Below are 18,862 nucleotides of genomic sequence, written 5' to 3'. Positions count from 1 at the left end.
TTGGTAATTACTGCATACCACTCTTGCTTAAACTCTCTCCTTTTCTGCTTGACTAGTCTATTGTCAAGATCTACGTTCAACTTTTGAACCATCACCTCGAGGTTAATACCTGGCATATCTTGATGGGACCAGGCAAACAAGTCGGCGTTTCATCGGAGGAGGCTCATTATTCGCTTACGGAGTTGGAGGTCAGCAATGACCCAATCTGAACCGTTCTGGTCCGGTCGGCCTCATTGAGGGGGATAGTCAGGAGATCTTCTATCAGAGAACTTCTTTTTGACGAGTCTTCCCTTGGGCCGAGCGAATTGATCACTAAGGTCTGTATAGGAGTCTTTCTCCTCAGTGCAGTCGAGTAGCATTGCCGAGCTTCGCGCTGATCTCCTCGGAGATAGCCTACCCTGTTCTCAGCAGGAAACTTCATCATGATGTGGTATGTGATACCACGGCTCTCATGGTGTTGAGAGACGATTGCTCGAGGATGACATTACAAGTCGTTCTCTAGTAAAGTAGGAACGACTTTGATGTTGTTCCCACAAACGAAGCCAGATGTTAATGCAAGAATCTAGAGTGCCCTCCTCCGACCTCCTCGCACCTGCATAGGAAGAAGACAAAGGAGACCCTGGCTAGAGCAGGGGACCCTCCGATGCCAAAGTCAGGCTAGGAATTTGGGTATAATCGTGTTTAGAGGTTTAGGGTGAGAGATTTTGCATACCTCCCTCTCTTGATGGTCCACTTATTTATAGTGTTTATAGGGTAGGGCAATCATCAATTTAGGCACGATCTTAGCCCTTGGGAGAGACGGTTACGCAAGTGGTGGGCGTTGACGGTTATTTTCAAATCATGCGTTACTGAGGGGGATCCTGAGCCAAACTGATCTAAACCGAGCTCTGTCGATCGATGGGAGATGATTCGAGCCGAGCTCTGCCGGTCGACCGAAGACATCCTGAGCTGAACTAATCCAAGCCGACCTCTACCGGTCAACCAAAGATGACCTGAGCCGAGCTAATTAGGACTAAATCAATCTGAGTTGTAGCTCGAAACTGATCCTTCGCTGGGTCTATCTATTCTTGATGGTCACTTGGCCTTATCGAATTATCCAGTCTTTGGTGGGCGCAAGCGAGCAGAAACTTAGAGTCATGCCCTACCAAAGACTATACCCACGGAGAGAATGCCAATTTCCGTTCGTGAGGTGATGCAGGAATGGATCGGGTGTTCGTCAAGCTAAGCTGACTTCGAAAGTGGTCGGACTGCATTTTCCCATAACATATATATATATATATATATATATATATATATATATATATATAACTATTCGGTTGAGCTGTGTGGGCCCCACCGTGATGTGGGTCAAACGTCAACACCGTGCATTTGATGGGTCCACTTTAGTTTATGGGATACCCCAAAAATCAGCCGTATACGAAACTTGGGTGGGCCATACCATCTAAAACGATGTGAAGACATGCCTAAAACATATAAAATCACTTAGTGAGGCCCAGCTAAGTTTTGGATGCTTCTAAAACTTGTTCGGCACCTCATCCAAGTGGGACACACATAATGGATGGGCTGGATTTGTGAACCACACCTTGGTGGGCACAACAAATGATTATGAATGTTTTAATGGGAGGATAACCCCTCTCAACTTTTGTACGTGGTGTGGCCCATAAAAGTCATCGATTGACTTGATGTTTAAGCCCGAGGCCCACCATGGAATGCTGCATCTAAATGATGGGGTAGATGTTCGACACACATCATGATGGGGCCCACACAGCTCGACCTCATTGGGAAGTTTCCATGAGCTCGACCGCATAGAACCATTTATATATATATATATATATATATATATGGAAATGGTACTACTCATCAGAGGTGGGCACGATTTGACTCGATCCGCCCAACGCGACTCGTCCGACTCGTTCAAATCTGACTTGACTCGAACCGAATGGGTGAGTCGATCCAAACCAAGTCGGCTTCACCTAATCTAAATTCAAACTAAGTCGAGTTTGAGTTACCCAGTAACTCGACCCGACTCGACCCGAAACTCGATCCGGTTAGACTCGACTCAATCCAAAACCTAACTTGACCCAACTCTCTAACCCTACCCGCCACACTCTACCCCGACCTGATCCCAAGCTCTCTCTCTCTCTCCCTCCACCATCCTCCTCTTCCAAGCCCGGTAACCACCCACCACCATCACCCTCCTCCTCATCCTCTGTCTCTCCTCTCCACTCCATCCCTCTCTCATCCTCCTCCTCTTCCAAGCCCGGCAACCACCCACCACCATCACCCTCCTCCTCCTCCTCCTGCTCTCTCTCCTCTCCACTCCCTCCCTCCCTCCCTCATCCTCCTCTTCCAAGCCCGGCAACCACTCACCACCATCACCCTCCTCCTCCTCCTCCTCCTCCTCCTCTATCTCCTCTCCACTCTCTCCCTCACTCATCTCTCAATCTGACTCGATGCCAACTTGACCCAACTCGGTACTTCTGACTGGATCGGACCCGGTTCGGATCAGTCCAGGCCAGACCGAACTCGGATCGAGTCAGGCATGCTGGACTCAGACTTGAGTCGGATCGAGTTCGGATCAAGCTTAATTCAAAACCGGATCGAGTCAAGTCGGCCCTAACTCGGTCCGACTCGACTCGTTGCCCAGCTCTATTACTCATGCTTGTTTCACGCTCAGGACAGGCAGATCCTCTGAGAGGCCGCCATTATGTATAGATTTTATCCACACCATTCATCTATTTTTATTTTTATTTCATATTATTTTACATTATTAAGCTAATGATGCTAATTATTGAAACCATCTTATGGCCCACATTGGTGTTTATTTGCCATCCAGCATGTTGATGCGGTCATATACACATGTAGGAAGTGAAAAAAAAAAAAAACAAATATCATTTGGATCCAAAACTTCCGTGGCCCCCAACATATTTTCAATGGTAGGAATTTAATACCCACTGTGTTGAACCATGCATCTTCCTTATTTATATGCTCACAATCTAAAATAATATGATAAAAATGAATGGACGGTGTGGATGAAATCAATACATCAAGGCGACCACTCGAAGCCCAGCCTGTCCCGAGCTCCGAACAGGAGTGATAGTACCTAATCTACCCAATCCGTGCCCGTTTCTTGCTCGGCTAGATAGACCGTGGCCCATCTGATGGAAAGACAGGATCTCAACACGAGTGCAGGTTAGCGTGGGGATGGATAGGGCTCAGCGAATCCCTCCATGCGGAACACTCAATGAAGGGATTGATGGGACTTCCAAACGAGTTATTTGAGCACATGTGGGAGGTTCGTATCTCCGGCCTTTGGTGGGTATTACGAGCCACCCAACATATCATCGAGAGTTGAAGATATGGAGCCCTAATACGTCACCAGCAGCAGGCTACCTCTGTCACACTGATCAACGCCCCTAATGTTGTCGTCATACCGCTCAAACTGTCATTCGGTTGAAATGATTACTTACTGTAAATTTATGGCACCCCAAACCGTCCAATTTCTGGGGCCAGCCATTGCTGTAAATTTAGTGTTGGACATGGTCCTAAATTCGAAGTAGATCCAAATTTCAAGTGGACCACACTATAGGAAACAGTGGTTATTGACCATAAATAACCTTTTGTAGGCCACAAAAGTTTTAGGTCGAGCTCATAAAGCTCATATATGTGTTTTCCTACTTTAAGGTATGTGATCCCTTATCAATATGTTGAATGGCAAATAAACATTGCAGTGGGCTCTAGGATTTTTGTAATGGTGGGTGATAGGGTGTTTGATTACCATTATTTTATGTGGTGTGAACCGTTGATATAGAAATTTGGTTAGCCATCTCTAGAAATTCATGTACCTGCACATGGAACGGACAAATAAGACTCTAGCTAACACAGGGACCCTTCGATGCCTAACTCAGGTAAAGAATTCGGGTCTAGTTGAACAAGGGGTTTTAGGCTAAAGATTGTGCGTACCATTCACCATTGGAGGGACTCCTATTTATAAGGGAGGGGAAGCGGTGTCGTAAAGAAGAATTTCTAATTTAGTAGGGTGTGTTGTAGTAGGATTCGGATCTCATATGTGTCGCGAAGATCTCCTGAGATTCTCGACTAGGATCTCGGGTGGATCTGTATTATGGTCGATTTCCTAGATCTTCGGCTGGGATCTTGGATAGACGTTGTTAGGATCAGGTCGAAACTAGTAGAAGAATAGTTGTGCCAACCTGGGGTTATGCCGACTTGGCTCCTTTAGCAAGCCGTGGTTCAGTTCCCTTCGGCATAAGGCTGATCAGCGGGTTTTTTGGCTTATTGATAAGAGATCGAGCTCGACCCAGGATCTGGTCTTCCAACCTACTAACGAGAGACCGATCTCGACCTTAGCTCTTACTCGGTCTGGGGCTACAGGTTGAGTCTGTAGTCGCATTTATTGTTGTCCAACTTGGTGAAGTACGCAAAGTCCGAACCTGACTTTATCTCTTTGGTTAGTCCAGTTCCCTCACAACATGTATCACTTGAGACTTGAACATAGTACATTATTGGGATCATGTTCTAAAATGAGTTGGAAAACTGATGAACATTGTTATGGGAAAATATAGTCTGATCACCTTCAAGGATAGCTCGGCCCGATCACCTTCAAGGTCAGCTCGGCCCGACGAACATTTGTCCCTGAAACACTTCACTTAGGAAAACTGGCATGAAGCCGATGCCCGCTCCCATGAACATAGCCCTCAACAAGATGTGGTCCCAAGTTCCTATTCGCTCGCACTCACTAGAAACCGGATGACTTGACAAGGCTAAGGGGCCATCGAGAACAGGTAGATCCGACGGGAGATCAGGTCCGAGCCATAGGTTGAACTGATTTAGTCGTGACTGGATCTGCTCGGGTTATCTTCGACTAAACAATAGCCAAGGTCCCCTTTGTCTTCTTTCCGTAGATGTGCTTGAACGTCTAGCCGTCGAGGAGGGTCAGCCAGATTTTTGCATCAACAAACATGATAGATATACAACACATGCATTAAGGTGGGCCCATGGCGAGGGACTCACCCAATTACCCTAAACTCACTTACTGGTAATCCCATGTGTTGCCATGAAATGGATGGTAAAAGATTAAGCGATCGGCATCTTATGGAATGTGCTTGATCTACGGTGGATGTCACAATTTGGACAATCTGGACGGACGACAGGTAGGTTGTACTTACTGTGGATGAGTCATTGAGGAATATTGAGGAATCGTTCACAATTTTCTTTTTTTATTCAACACACGTGACCCAGGAATACAAGAGCAAGTTCCAAGCGACTCATCAGGTAGGTCCCATTGTGTAGGTTTACAGGTCCAGATGGGGGTGTTGCCACCCAGCTGAGTGGTGAAAAGCTATGTGAGCCCCAGCATGGTGTAAATGTTTTATACAAACCGTACATCCATTTGACCAGCTTATTTTAAGGCATGAACTCCAAAACGAAGCTGATCCCAAGCTCAAGTGTACCTAGCCACAAGAAAGAGTGGGGATTGATCGCCTACCATTGATCAAATAAATATTGTGGTGGGCCCTTAAGAAGTTTTCCATGGGAAGCATTCAATCCCCACTGTTTCCTGTGGTGTAGTCTAGTTGAGATTTAAATCTGCCTCATTTTTTGGCTCATGCCCTAAAATAAAACAGCAAAATGGATGTACGGCCTTGATAAAACACATACACCGACACGTAGCTTTTCCACCACCTGGCTGGTTGGCGCAGGGGTCACCGCATAATCCGCTCGGGATAAGGATTCGGCTACTCTTTAGTTGGGCGCATTAAAAAGTGACGACCTAGAGAAATTTGACCAACCCATTCATACGACGTGCACATCTATCCTACCTGAAAAGTGGGCCAGCACTATTTTGTGCCCGAACGTGTACATAGTGTGCCACACTACATGAAATCATAGTCTGCCCGTTCGGCAATGTGGATGGCTTCAGGATGTAGGCCCACCATGGATCGACCCTCTAGTCTCTAAAGATGATTCTAACCATTTTTTTTTTTAAAATGAAATCTAACGTAAACAAACGTCCATTCATTGATCTTATTTTACAATGGGTTTAGAATTGAATGTGAAAATTTATACATTTCCAAGACTTATCATGCTGTACCCATCCCTTGAACGGCTTGGATCATCCATGCGGATGGCTCAACCAGTCAACTACGAATTCACTTCAGTAGTCCGTGGATTATCAGACGGGGTCAGCATTATATAGCAATATTAGTCAGCAAGAACTTCCGCCTCTAATATCGGACCTATAACAAAGTTTCGGCATTAAAGAGGATGTCGGGTTGAGGCGCAAACCCACAATGTCAATTAAGTGGGGCCCACTTGATTGGTCGAATCATAGCTATTGACTCCCAATATACATTATCCGGCAACCTGCCAGGCCTTCTACACTTGCCTTGGTTTGGAAAATAGATCGGACCTGTGATGCAAGACGGCTTAAACATTATCGAATCGTAAAGATGTATTTGTCTGATATCTTCGTCTTTAATAAACTTGGAAGGATCTTACATCCTTATCAACCTGACCATCAATACATATGCAACCAGGCATCCAACATCCATTAGAGAAGTAGATGGACCCCACAATGGTAGACATATGCCATCCAAGCCGTTCATCAGGTGATTCAACATCCAAAGAGTATGTTGACCGTCCATTTTTCAGAAATTAAAAGAGACGAATTTCAAAGAATTAAAATAACTCAATGTAAAGATTTTATTTGTTATTCATCATCATGTAAACGGTTAGGATGATTGGAAGATTACACAAATTCAATTGCTAAACGTCAAAGTATTATATGGTAATATGTGAGGATTATTCCACCAGTTTCGGTAATTCCACCGCAGGAGCCGCATGCATCTAGAAGGGGCACGTGTCAAATGTGGCATGTGTTTGGACGCGGATTTCCTGCGAGAGCCTTTCGCAGGAAGTTCCTGCACAAGGATGCTGGGTGGGGCCCACTGAAATGTATGTTATAAATCTATTCCGTCCATCCGTTTTTTGAGCTCGTTTTAGTAAATTCTACAAAAAAGAGGTGGATACAACACTCAAGTAGGTCACGCAAGAGGGAAAATTGGGAAAAGAAATTTCTACCGTTGAAATCTTACTGGGCTCAAACTTGATGTTTATATGATATCCAAACCTTCTACAAGGTCATTCCCAATGGGGTGAAGTGAAAAAATCAAAATTATAGCCTGATACAAAACTTTTATGGTGATGAAAATGCTTCAACGGTGCTCACTGAATGCCTACTTTTTCCTCTTGTATGGCCCACGTGAGTGTTAGATACACCTTATTTTTGGTCGCCTATACTAAACTGATCTCATAAAACAGATGGATGGGGTGGATTTCTCAACAACATTTCGGTGGGCCCCACCCAGCATCCTTGCGCAGGAACTTCCTGCGAAAGGCTTTCGCAGGAAATCCTTGTCCCATGTGTTTGGGGTCGCCCATCATTATCTAACCAGTGTTGTGTGTATGTTATATAACATAATCATCAGGTGGTGAGTGTGAACCACCGTGATGAAATGCCACATCGAAACGCCAGACACCAAAAAACTTAAATGGGCCGCAACAAGTGAATGTATAGGTTGTAAGAGTTATTGTATAGTGTTCTCATTGGTGTGTCCTATTTGAAATTTGAATGAGGATGATCCCAGGATGCACGGTGAAATTGAGGATACCCAACAAATTCACGGTTTGGATTTCATTTAGATATCATAAGGGGGGCCACATAACTCAGATGTACAGGATGACGAGCGATGAGTCCGGAGAGGTTGTTCGAATCCCTAAGTGCAATAATTCATGGACGCAGATTGCCTGCCACACCCGACCGCAGGAAGTTCCTGCTAGATGGGGACCACAGTGATGTTGGAGATAAATCTACTCCGTACATCCGTTTTGCAAGCTCATGTTAGGGCATGAGCGCCAAAATTGAGGCAGATCCAAAACTCAAGTGGACCACACCACAAGAAAAAGTGGTGAGAGAAATGCCTACCGTTAAAACTTTCCTATGTCCGCCATGATGTTAATATTCTATGTAAACCGTTAATAAAGTCATTCCCACTGGGATGAACTGAAAATACAAAATTTCCATGGCCCCACAAATGTTTCAACGGTTGACGTTCAACCTCCACTGTTTCCTATCATGTGGTCCACTTAAGTTTTGGATCTCCCTTATTGTTTGATGCATGTCCTAACATGAGCTGGAAAAACAGATGGACCGGGTGGATTCTCACAAACATCACAGTGGGCCCCACCTAGCAGGAGTTTCCGCCGGCCAGGCAGCAGGCAATTGGCAATTTATGGAAGAGCAAAAAGCCCATGTTAGTTTTGCACCATTTAAAGACGGGCAGTGACTGGTAGTTGAATTCAAAGGACAGATATTCGGCATTCTTCCGACTTGATTTCAGGATTGTGACTTATCTACTGTGAGGCTGAAGGCTTTGGACAGTTTAACTGGAATTAAATAATTTCCAGGCGTACAAATTCAAGTGCTTGTGCATGGACTATCACACTCCACAAGTGCACCAAACAATCCCTATGACACAAAAGCACACTTACGTTGTGTGTGTGTGTGTGTGTGGGTGGGAGAAAGAGGAGAGTCTTTACATCGTGAAACTCAAGGACAACGATGTTTCATGTTATAAAAAAACTAACCAGGAGGTCTATACCATGGTGGCTATGAATAGCACGTGCAAACAGGCAAGGGGGTCCACAGTCTAGTGAGGCTAGTTTTGAATATCATTGGGTCGAATGGTTCCAAGCTAGCGTTCTTTCCACCTCTATCTAAATCCATATACAAAGCATTTTAAATTTGGCTAGGAAAAGAAAATGAAAGACTTGCGTACCATGCCATCTTTTGTGCCAACATGACACTTGTCTAGGACATCAACACCATGAAAATGGTAAGCTCCGTTGAGTCATGATCCTAACAAAAAGCCATCATTTTCTCACTAAAAGCCATGTTACAAAAAAGAAATTCATAAACAAGCCATTAGATAAAAATTAGAATTAGTTTAGATGATAGGGAAAAAAATAAATTTATGATAATTATTCAATGATGATTTTTAAAGTTTTTTTTTTATATAATTATGGATTACCATAAATTTTATTAATGGAAGTCTTGTTTAAATAATAAGTAGAGTACAAATAATCTTTTAATTGTAAAAGTGACATGATATTTCATGCATGAAAATTTAATTATGATATTTAGGCAAAAATTACATCGTCAAATCTAATACTTCTTTGTTATACAAACTAGGTGATCATGCATCCCGTTACTGAGAGAGCCATCTACTTTCGTTTCTTTTCTTCTCTTCTCCTAGTAAACCGAGCAGCCAACGAAAAGAAAAATGATCCCCTAGGACTCATGAATATATTTGTTTAACCATGGGGTGTTTGGATGGGCTTATCTGAATGGACTATGTGGTTATATATTTTGTTGTTCATCAAATATATTATTTGAAAAAGTATATTTGACTCTTATATGTTTTAAGCACATTAGTACATGTGGCATTTTTATAGATTAATAGTGGTATATTAGTTTATTTGTAACAAAAGGTGGTTGTCTCATGGCAAGTCAATTTTCATTTCTCAAAATTTTCATTTCCATTTATCTATTGTGGGGTCATAACATCAATTTTAAATCTTGACCTCGGATAAATCGAAATTCAACACTAAAATCAAACCAAAAGCAATTGGGGCCTCGACCGTATCAAAATTTGAAAGTTTATATGTCTTGCAATTTATTCATTTTGAGCAATATGTCTTTCACGTCCAACTATAAAAGTAATTTTTTAAAAAGTAATTTCTTGTTTTTAAAAAGGCAGTTTCAAAGAAACATACTTCTATCTTTAAAAAAGCGTATTCATAGATATATTTGAAAGAAAAAAGGGATATATGCGCGTTCTCATTCACTAGCTTAAAGAGGAGTTACATGATACTCGGGCAGTTATAACAATTGATATGTTGACACACATAAATTCTACACAGGGCATACATTAACTCAAATTAAAATGTGGAACCCATCATTTCAAAGTCACGTTTCCAAAATCAGATTTTTCAATCATTCCTAGTTTCTGATTTAATGGGTACCTGCATGTTGAAATGGGACCATCGTATTTTTATCATTATCCGTCCAATATATGGACGCCAATCTAATAATCAAATACTTAAATAAGAATAATATTTGGCTCATGATACATTTAAACTTACAACCGTAGTTCGGGCAGTTGATTGTGACTTCCTTATATGCCTTCACGTATACAATTTTTAGGTAATTTTAAGTGTCTGCATGTCTCTATCGAGTCGGGATCCTCTGTTATCAGGTCAACAGAGAATTCCTGTTACCCTAATGGTTTGGCATCCCAAGCTGTATTTTTTTTATTTTTATCTTTTTAGTGAGTGGTGACGTGGACCAATGAGAATTTGGGTATCAGGAATTCTCTGTTGACCCGATAACAGAGGATCCGGACTTGTCTCTATCATGCCTGCATGTCATCCATCACGCTTTGCTAGGGTACCTACTCTTTCTCAAAATAAAATTCATTGCTTGCCTGAGGGTGCATTTGGTCGTAGTTCCTTTTTCAAAACTAAGGCCATTCGGTACTTTAAAGTAGTTTCTATTTTGTAAGAGAAGCTGATGCATCTTAATTGTCTAGAAGCTGTTGGGAGCAAATAATCGCCGCTGTTAGGCCCACCCCATCTTATCTAAAGCAGGTAACGGCTGTCAGTCAAGTGCTGTTATTGAAAGACTAGTTACTCCTCCCTTCAGTGGAAAATGACATGATACAAATAAAGATATCCACCTGACTGCACGTGGAAGAGTGTATGGTGGATCGAGACCGTCCACTTTGTAGACCCTGCTGCCGATGGCCCACTGGTATAAAACCACACTAAGTGGATGATCTGATAGGTTCCCTTAAGATTGACGATGAGATGTAGAGATGCTTAAAGGTTGACATTGATTGAGGGAAAGCAAGAGAAAGTGATGGTTTGGGTCATTGGAATGGCGATGGTTTTTTAACTGTGCACCTTTTCAAGCAGATCCCACAGGGTGGACGGTTCCGATCTACAGTTCCTTTTGCCATGTGTGAGGTGGAAGGGATTCTCTGTCTGAATGCGGCAAGGATGTCCTTGTCACGTCATTTCCTACGTTGATGTTGTTCAACAAGGACTGAAAATATTGTATTATTGACTCAAAGATATCACTACTGTTTTTCTTAGATCATGAGAACTTTTTCACGCCCATATTTCGTTTGGATTCAGTGGGATCCACATCACCTATCTGGACGTCCATTAGGTCCAGTGCACTCTTCATAGTCTGCATGGAGAAATTCGTACTGATCAGATGATCCAAACCATGCAATTGATGGCATACAAAATGGTTGTAGAAGATTTTCTGTAGAAGATAGGCACATTCACCAATGTTTAGAACCATTTGATTACTCAGAATTTTTTCCCAAGTATCGAGATAAGAGGGACCGGACTTAGTGGACGGTTCAGATATTAATATGAATGCCAACTAGTCCAAATACAACTATGTGCATGAGAAGGTTTCCGTGCACTTGGCTTGCATCATTATTCTCTCTTATCGCCTGATACAGTTCTTCCTATCCTAATCCTAGCCATATAAATAGAGAGGGAGGGGAGAAATGATCACATACGGCGGCTGTATGGAAAGTTATGATACACCCATTTCTTACCTGCCAACTTAGACACCCCAATGTCGAAAGCATCAGCGTTTGACTTTGAAAGATCAGGGTACACGTTCAAAAAAGCACCAGAAAGGCGACCATTGGTCCAGATGGGCAACTGATGGTCCAGATGGAGCCAGGAGTAGCGAAGTGCTATTGTTGCACAAATGCGGCGGCGGTACCACGGTCACTGGATGGATGCGGTGGCAGTACCATTGTTTCTACACCAAAACGTTCTTTTGAGCCTTTTTTAGCTTTGGTGTCGCATTTGTTCACCATGGAGCTTTAGTTTCTCCGAAACTAATTACTGCTTCTTCTTTTTTTTCCTTAAAAAAAATAAAAATAAATTTACACACGCACACACACCCCCACGCTAGGGGAATTTCACCACCTATGGGTACTCGAACCCTTGACCGGGAGTTGAAACTCCTGAGGGTCTACCACCCGAGCAAGAGTAAGGACCCAATCTAATTACTTCTGGTGACACACCACTCCCATTGAAGTTTTGGAGAAATTGAACCTGTGTACGGGTGCTTACGTGTATCCCTCTAAGCGCCTATTTAAAGGAGGACTCGTGAGAGTAAATAAGAAGAAAAGCGAGACAAAGAAAGCCTCCGCTAGTTACCTCTGCCATTTAAAAGTTAGGAAGCTCGGTTTTTCATTAATTCTCTCAATTTATTCTCTCTTTTTTGTTTTTTTTTTTTTCAATTTTTTCAATTTTATGTCAATTTTAAAGCCAACGCTAGCAATTCAATTTCAACTTCAAAGCTAACGTTGTGCTCTCAAATTATCATTTTTTTAGTTATTATATTTTAACCCGCACTACTCTGAACACCTGAGATAGTATGATTTACTCTGACATCACATAAAGTATGCTCTACAGTTATCTCTCTTAAGCATATTCTGTATCAGAATATGTGACTTAAAGGAGTGATGAAAGAAAAAAAACTCTGTGTTCTTTTCTTTTTCATACTTCTATCGAAAAATCTTTTTTCTACTGTTTTCATTTCATTTTCAATTTATTTTTTATAGTTTAGACATTTAAATCTAATTAATATTTTATTGAAACGTACAGCTCGGCAACGTAGAGACTATTTTTTACACGAACGATAAAAGGGTGCGTAACCTCTTTCTTTTTCGCATCCGAGTCCCTTACCCAGAATCCATAGCGTAAACATATCCAAGAGTCACTCAAGTCGAGAATTCTTCTATTTTTCCGATCTCTAGGAGATTCCATGGATTCTGGAGCTTTCATTTTGCATAATGGCAACTCTTACAGTGCTGACAAGTATTATTATTTAAAAAAAAAAAACCTTTTGAAAGGTAGTACAGAATTAAATCGAGCTTACAAATCAATCACATTCCCCTCGAGACTCAATATCCAAGAATACGAGCATATTGAATAAAGTGTTACGAACATTATAAGTATAATTATTAGCTTCTCTTCTCAAGCCTTCCGCGAGGTTTAGTTATGGAGGTCTTAGTTATGGGTTTCACTGAATCTGGATCAACTTTGGATCTAGACCTTCATATGCTATCATCCTTATCAACTAAGCACCTAAAATCATTAACCTTCTCTTCTTAACTCCTCCGCGAGGTTTGGGCATGGAGGTCTTACCTATGGGTTTCACTAGATCTAGATAAACCTCGGATCCAGGCCTTCACATGCTATCGTCCGTATCAACTGAGTATAAATATTTTCTAGGTTTACGAAAGACGTATGCTCTATGGGCGGATCCTGTTACATCAGAAATATGAGTAAATTCTAATTCTATTCTATATGTATCAACACACACACACACACACACACACACACACACACACATCCATCATTTGACTCTCCGACCCAGACTCCGTGGGCAACCTAGAGGGAAATTTTTCCGTCAACATCCACATAATGGTGACTCCGCTGGGGATGAACCAATAGCTAAAGGCCCGATTTGAAAAACCAATTTGTACGTTTTGTGGGGATCCATTCAAACTTCCAATATCGTGTTAGTATATATGTACTAGTTTAGTTTACTTTCTTGCAACCATTTAGCATTCTAGTCCCGTACCAGTCCTATTTACTTTTCCTACAAGCATCTAGCATTCGAGTCTTACACTGGTCCCTCTTTACATTCTTGTCTTTAACCACTTTTTTTTCCATTTAAAAAATTGAAAAGAAAGACAACAGAACAAAGAAAGGGTAGAAAGCAAAGAAATAGATAAAGATAGGAGGGAGAGCCAAAATCAGAGGCAAAGTCAGCTGACCTGACTTAATTATCAGTAATTAGAAGATCTGAAGAATCGCGCAAGCTTTCCTCTTCTTTCATTTTTCCATTCCCTGGTCTGTTTTGTTCTTAATCTCTTTCATTGAAAAAGAATAGAAGAGATAAATATTCTGAGCCTGTTCATGTTAGAGTTAAACCATCCTACAATCATTACACCCAGAAGGCAGCTAAGGGTCCGACGCCCTGCAAAGTCATCCTAACGACGCATCATTTGAACACGTTCACAAGCCAACAAGTAGGTCCAAGGGGATTTGTCAAATCCTATCCATGATTCACCCATACAGCAAACCTTCCAACCCATGATAGACCCTTCAATAGCTAGTCTAACTTTCACTTTGAATAAGATAAGAACTTAATGATCCGGTTTTTCCAAATAGTAGCCCAATAGTCTAACCACAGTGCAAAACAACTTCTATATATGTGGATCTTTTAAAGCATATGTAACGTCCTGAATTTTTGCCAACTTGGAGTTAGACGTCCTTGGGCAATGGGACGATTATAACACCTTATTGACTTCTCAGAACTCAAATCCTAAAGCCTTAAATCCCCTTTTAACCCATTTCCTGCAAAATCTCACCTTTCACCACCTTATTCTTCAAACTTTTCTAAGTACTTTCATATTAGACACTAATCCTAAAGTTTAAATGATGAAGAACAATACTTAAACTAAAATTTACTATAAATATTAAATTTATAAATAAAATGAGTTTTTGACTACTAACCTTTTAGAATATCATGAAATAAATAATTTATTTTGATAGAACATCTTCTCCTACCCCAAAATCATATATTACACGTCGAATAACTCATTCCAATTTGTAAAATACACCCGTTTCAAATATCAGGTGGCAAAACCACCACCGGACAGCATAGCCAACCGTGGCGCCATCGCGCCTACCGCGATACATCGCCAGTGCACCGAAATTTGGTGGATCCTCGTAGCGAATTTTTACACTTTTTATTTGACTTCAAAAAGTCATATCTCCCTCAATATAACTCCGATTCAGGTGATTCAAAAGCCAAATTGAAGATTGATAAGTTTAATTTCATATAAAAATATGAAAAATATAATAAAAATTTTAATATAGTTGAATTTAGGTTGATGTGACAACTGTCCAAAAATTATTAAGTTCGGACAACTGTTACTTCTAGAATTTTTAGAATTTTTTTACAAAAATCTAATGAAATTTGGTAGAGATAAAGTATACTTGATGATGAACTATTTTAAAAATAATTAAAATAATATACTAACTAAAAGTGTCAAAAAAGAACATAGAACTACCCTAAGACCCTATTCTGTCATAATTAGGGCAGAATTTAGTTAAGTACTAAACTAAATAATTGATGGATTTGGCTTAAACCACTTTCTATACAACTAAAAGACTCAAAACCATTAAAATCGCTAACTTAACATTATTTAAAAATATAAGACCAATCTTAAAACCCAATTGCTCTCGAGAGCACATTGAAACTCCGTATCGGACCTGGACTGCGGTCGAAAGTCCGATTACCGCGAAACCATAAGGTTATGACCACGTTATTGGGCTTGACAACCATCACAGGAATTGAGCCCAAACAGTATTCAGAACCCCACAACTTGTGCCCTAAGCGAAGTGTGTGAGAAACGCGAATATCTTTAGAAAATGAACCAGAATTTAAGTAATTTGGGCCATTTGCTTGCAGGCAAAATTGAAGACTTTGGACCGTCAGATTCTGAGCTAAATACACCCTTGGATCAGAGAAATTTTTCTGCACCCATTGGTATACTTGTGGCCCTGATCGAGTGACCATGACCGTTGAACTGAAACAGGTCCTCCACGATCGATCCACTAATCCGATCGGACCGAAATCTTAACCTAGCACAGATCCATTGTCAGGGAACTTTTTTCAGAGTGTATGTGAGCAATGGACCTCCAAATGATCTCTGTTGGCCCAAAACATACATCTTTTGGCTATAACCCAAGTAAACCATCGCTTTGGGGCCATTGACATCAGTTCTGGGCCTATATAATGCCCTTAAACCCCCCCTCTCTCATTCCATACGATTTTCTCAAACCCTAGGTGAGAGAAGAGAGAAAGAGAGAGAGGGAGGGAGATCGTTGCTGGGATTCACTCTCACGACTCCATACGCCGAATCGCCACCCCACCATCGCTACGCCGTCGATTCTAACTTCGATTTGGGTAAAAAATCCTAACTCTAATATTGATTTAGGAATCCAAATAGAGTAATCGACGTAATAGCTAACCTGTTTCGTAATTTAAGTAGCCGTTGTTCTGTAGACGAAAGCGTGGGATTCGAACCGAGTTCGAAACGAGTTTTCCAATGAAAGGTGCGGACTATAAATGTTTAGGTTATGGTTTTCAAGGTTTTTAATGTCAGTTAATGATTTATGTCTAACTTTTTTACCACCATATGATCTTAGTTACGATGTATTCGATAAATAATACATGTGTGTGAACTATGTGAATATATAACGCATTCCATGTGATTGTTGAAATGTTTGAATGAAATTGCTATCATGATTTATGCTTGTCATGACTATTAACTTAGAATATATTATTATTGTATGTATGACAACTCCTTTGTGAAAGGATTTGCCATAATATATGTTATAACTAATTTAATTCATATATGTGGTAATGTGTTGTAAGACCCGTATCCTAGTCCGTACTGTTCCATCAAGTCCTGCGATCCTTCCTATCGAATTTCGGCAACCTGTAACGTATAATCGACGTTACGATCGACCCTAAGTCGTATGTTCTAGATTTGAGTCGGCTTAATTCAAGACTTATACCATTACGACCGCACCGTCGTCGCGGTTCCAACGCCGCGTCTCTTGTACCGATCCGATACCCTGGCAGGAAGATGTGAGCCGGCGTTTATTTCGAAGAAAACGCCACGCGTTTGCAATCCCAAGAGAATCTCTACAATATGTCAAATCAATCTCATCCATCACCTCATGTCAAGTACAAAGCAACCCATGCTTTCTCTCTCCAAAGTCAACCCTTTCTCACCCTCTCTCTTACACACCCATGCTAGTCAAGTACACATCACCTCACCCATCACTCACATCCATCACTCTCTCTCTCTTTACATCCCATCTCCCTCTCTCTCTCTCTCTCTCATTTCTTAACTCAATTCCAAGCAACAAGAGAGCTCACGTCCAAGCTCTCTTCCATGTGAGAGAGTGCATGTGTGTGACCCACTTTCCCATCCCAAATCCTCCATCCTAGCCTTTCACTTCTCATCTTCCACCATCAAAGTGAAGCTTAAGGAGACCGACATTTCAACGGACCGAGAAGATCGACCGGTGGGTGCTCCTATGGGCTAGTTTTCATTTTTTTAATGATGGGCCAAGTGAGGCCTACCGATCAATGGTATGGATCTCACTTTGGACCCTTGATGTGGCCGATGGACCACTTTGATCCTCATGATCAGTCCATGATGGGGCCATTCTCCATGGACCCCATCATGATGTTTATTTTCTTGTATAGATAGGGTCATCTAGACCTTTCATTTTGGTGGAGAAAGGATCTCCACCATTGATTTTCAATTTGATGGGCCCACGTGTAATGGGACCCACTTGATGTACGATTGGATGCTTGAAATGGAGGGCCCATAGTGCCGGGGTCCCTCCATCATGCGTGTCCCACTCTCTTTTTTTTCTCTCTCTCTCCCTCTCTTGTTATTTATGTATATGGTGTATGATGGAATGGCCATATGGCCCACCCGAATGGACCCCACCATGAAGCATGGTTTGGACTCAATCCATTTGTGGGTGAGGCCCACCTTACATGTGTATGTGATCCACACCACCCCACCATGTGGTGACCCACATAAGTTGGGCCCACATCGAATGCATGTGATCCATCCAACCGTCCAGCGTCCAGGGACGCTGGACGTGGTATGAGAAAACACAAATATTAGCTTTTCCAAAGCTTATTGGGTGGGCCATTTATGTAGGCCCCACCTTGATGTAAGTGTTCAATCCACGCCGTCCATTCTATTCTCGAGTTTATTTTAGGTGTTGGACCGAAAAACAAAGCTGATCCGAGTATCTGGTGGGCCATGGCATGAGAACTTGTGATGGTTACCGTTGAAAAATCAACTACTATTTTTATCCATCAAAATATATTCAATATTAGGCTCATTTGCCTTGTATTAAGCCATGGGACCCAATGGTAGGGTTAGATTCCACTGATGCGGGTCCTATACAGGAAAAACCTCAGTATTTCGTAAATTTAAAATATATATATATATATATATATATATAATGCATGCAGCAGACGCTGCTGCTGTCAGAGACGCAGGTAGCGCCTGCTGCTGCTGCTGGCGGACGGGAGGACGCAACAGACCCACGGCTCCAGCCGTGGGCCCCACCATGATGTGTGTTTAATATCCAAACCGTCCATTGGGTGAGCCCCTCCTTGCAGTATGCTCCCGCCGAAAATCCGGCCGATCTGACGCTCAGGTGGCCCACATTATAGGAAACAGTGTGAATTGAACTCTACCATTGAAACCTTTCTTGGGTCCACAGAAGTTTTGGATCAAGCTTAATTTGTTTTTCCCTTTCATTCAGGTCACTGTGACCTTATCAACGGGTTGGATGGAAAACAAACATTATACTGGCCCCACGTGGGACCCACAATGATGCATGTGTTTTATTGGTAGCGTCCACAGGCAGTGGACGGTTGGAGCCCACAGTGATGTATGTGTTGCATGGGCACCGACCACTGACGGTGGGCAGTGGCACCCACCATGGTCCATATGTTGTATCTGCACCGTCCACCCTGGACGGTGGGACCCACCCCTACAGCTGCCCTATATATATATTACATTGTATATATTATATATATATATATATATTATATTTTATAATATAC

Source organism: Magnolia sinica, chromosome 5, assembly GCF_029962835.1.
Source record: "Magnolia sinica isolate HGM2019 chromosome 5, MsV1, whole genome shotgun sequence".
NCBI lineage: Eukaryota > Viridiplantae > Streptophyta > Magnoliopsida > Magnoliales > Magnoliaceae > Magnolia > Magnolia sinica.
Note: the sequence above shows the minus strand (reverse complement) of the source record.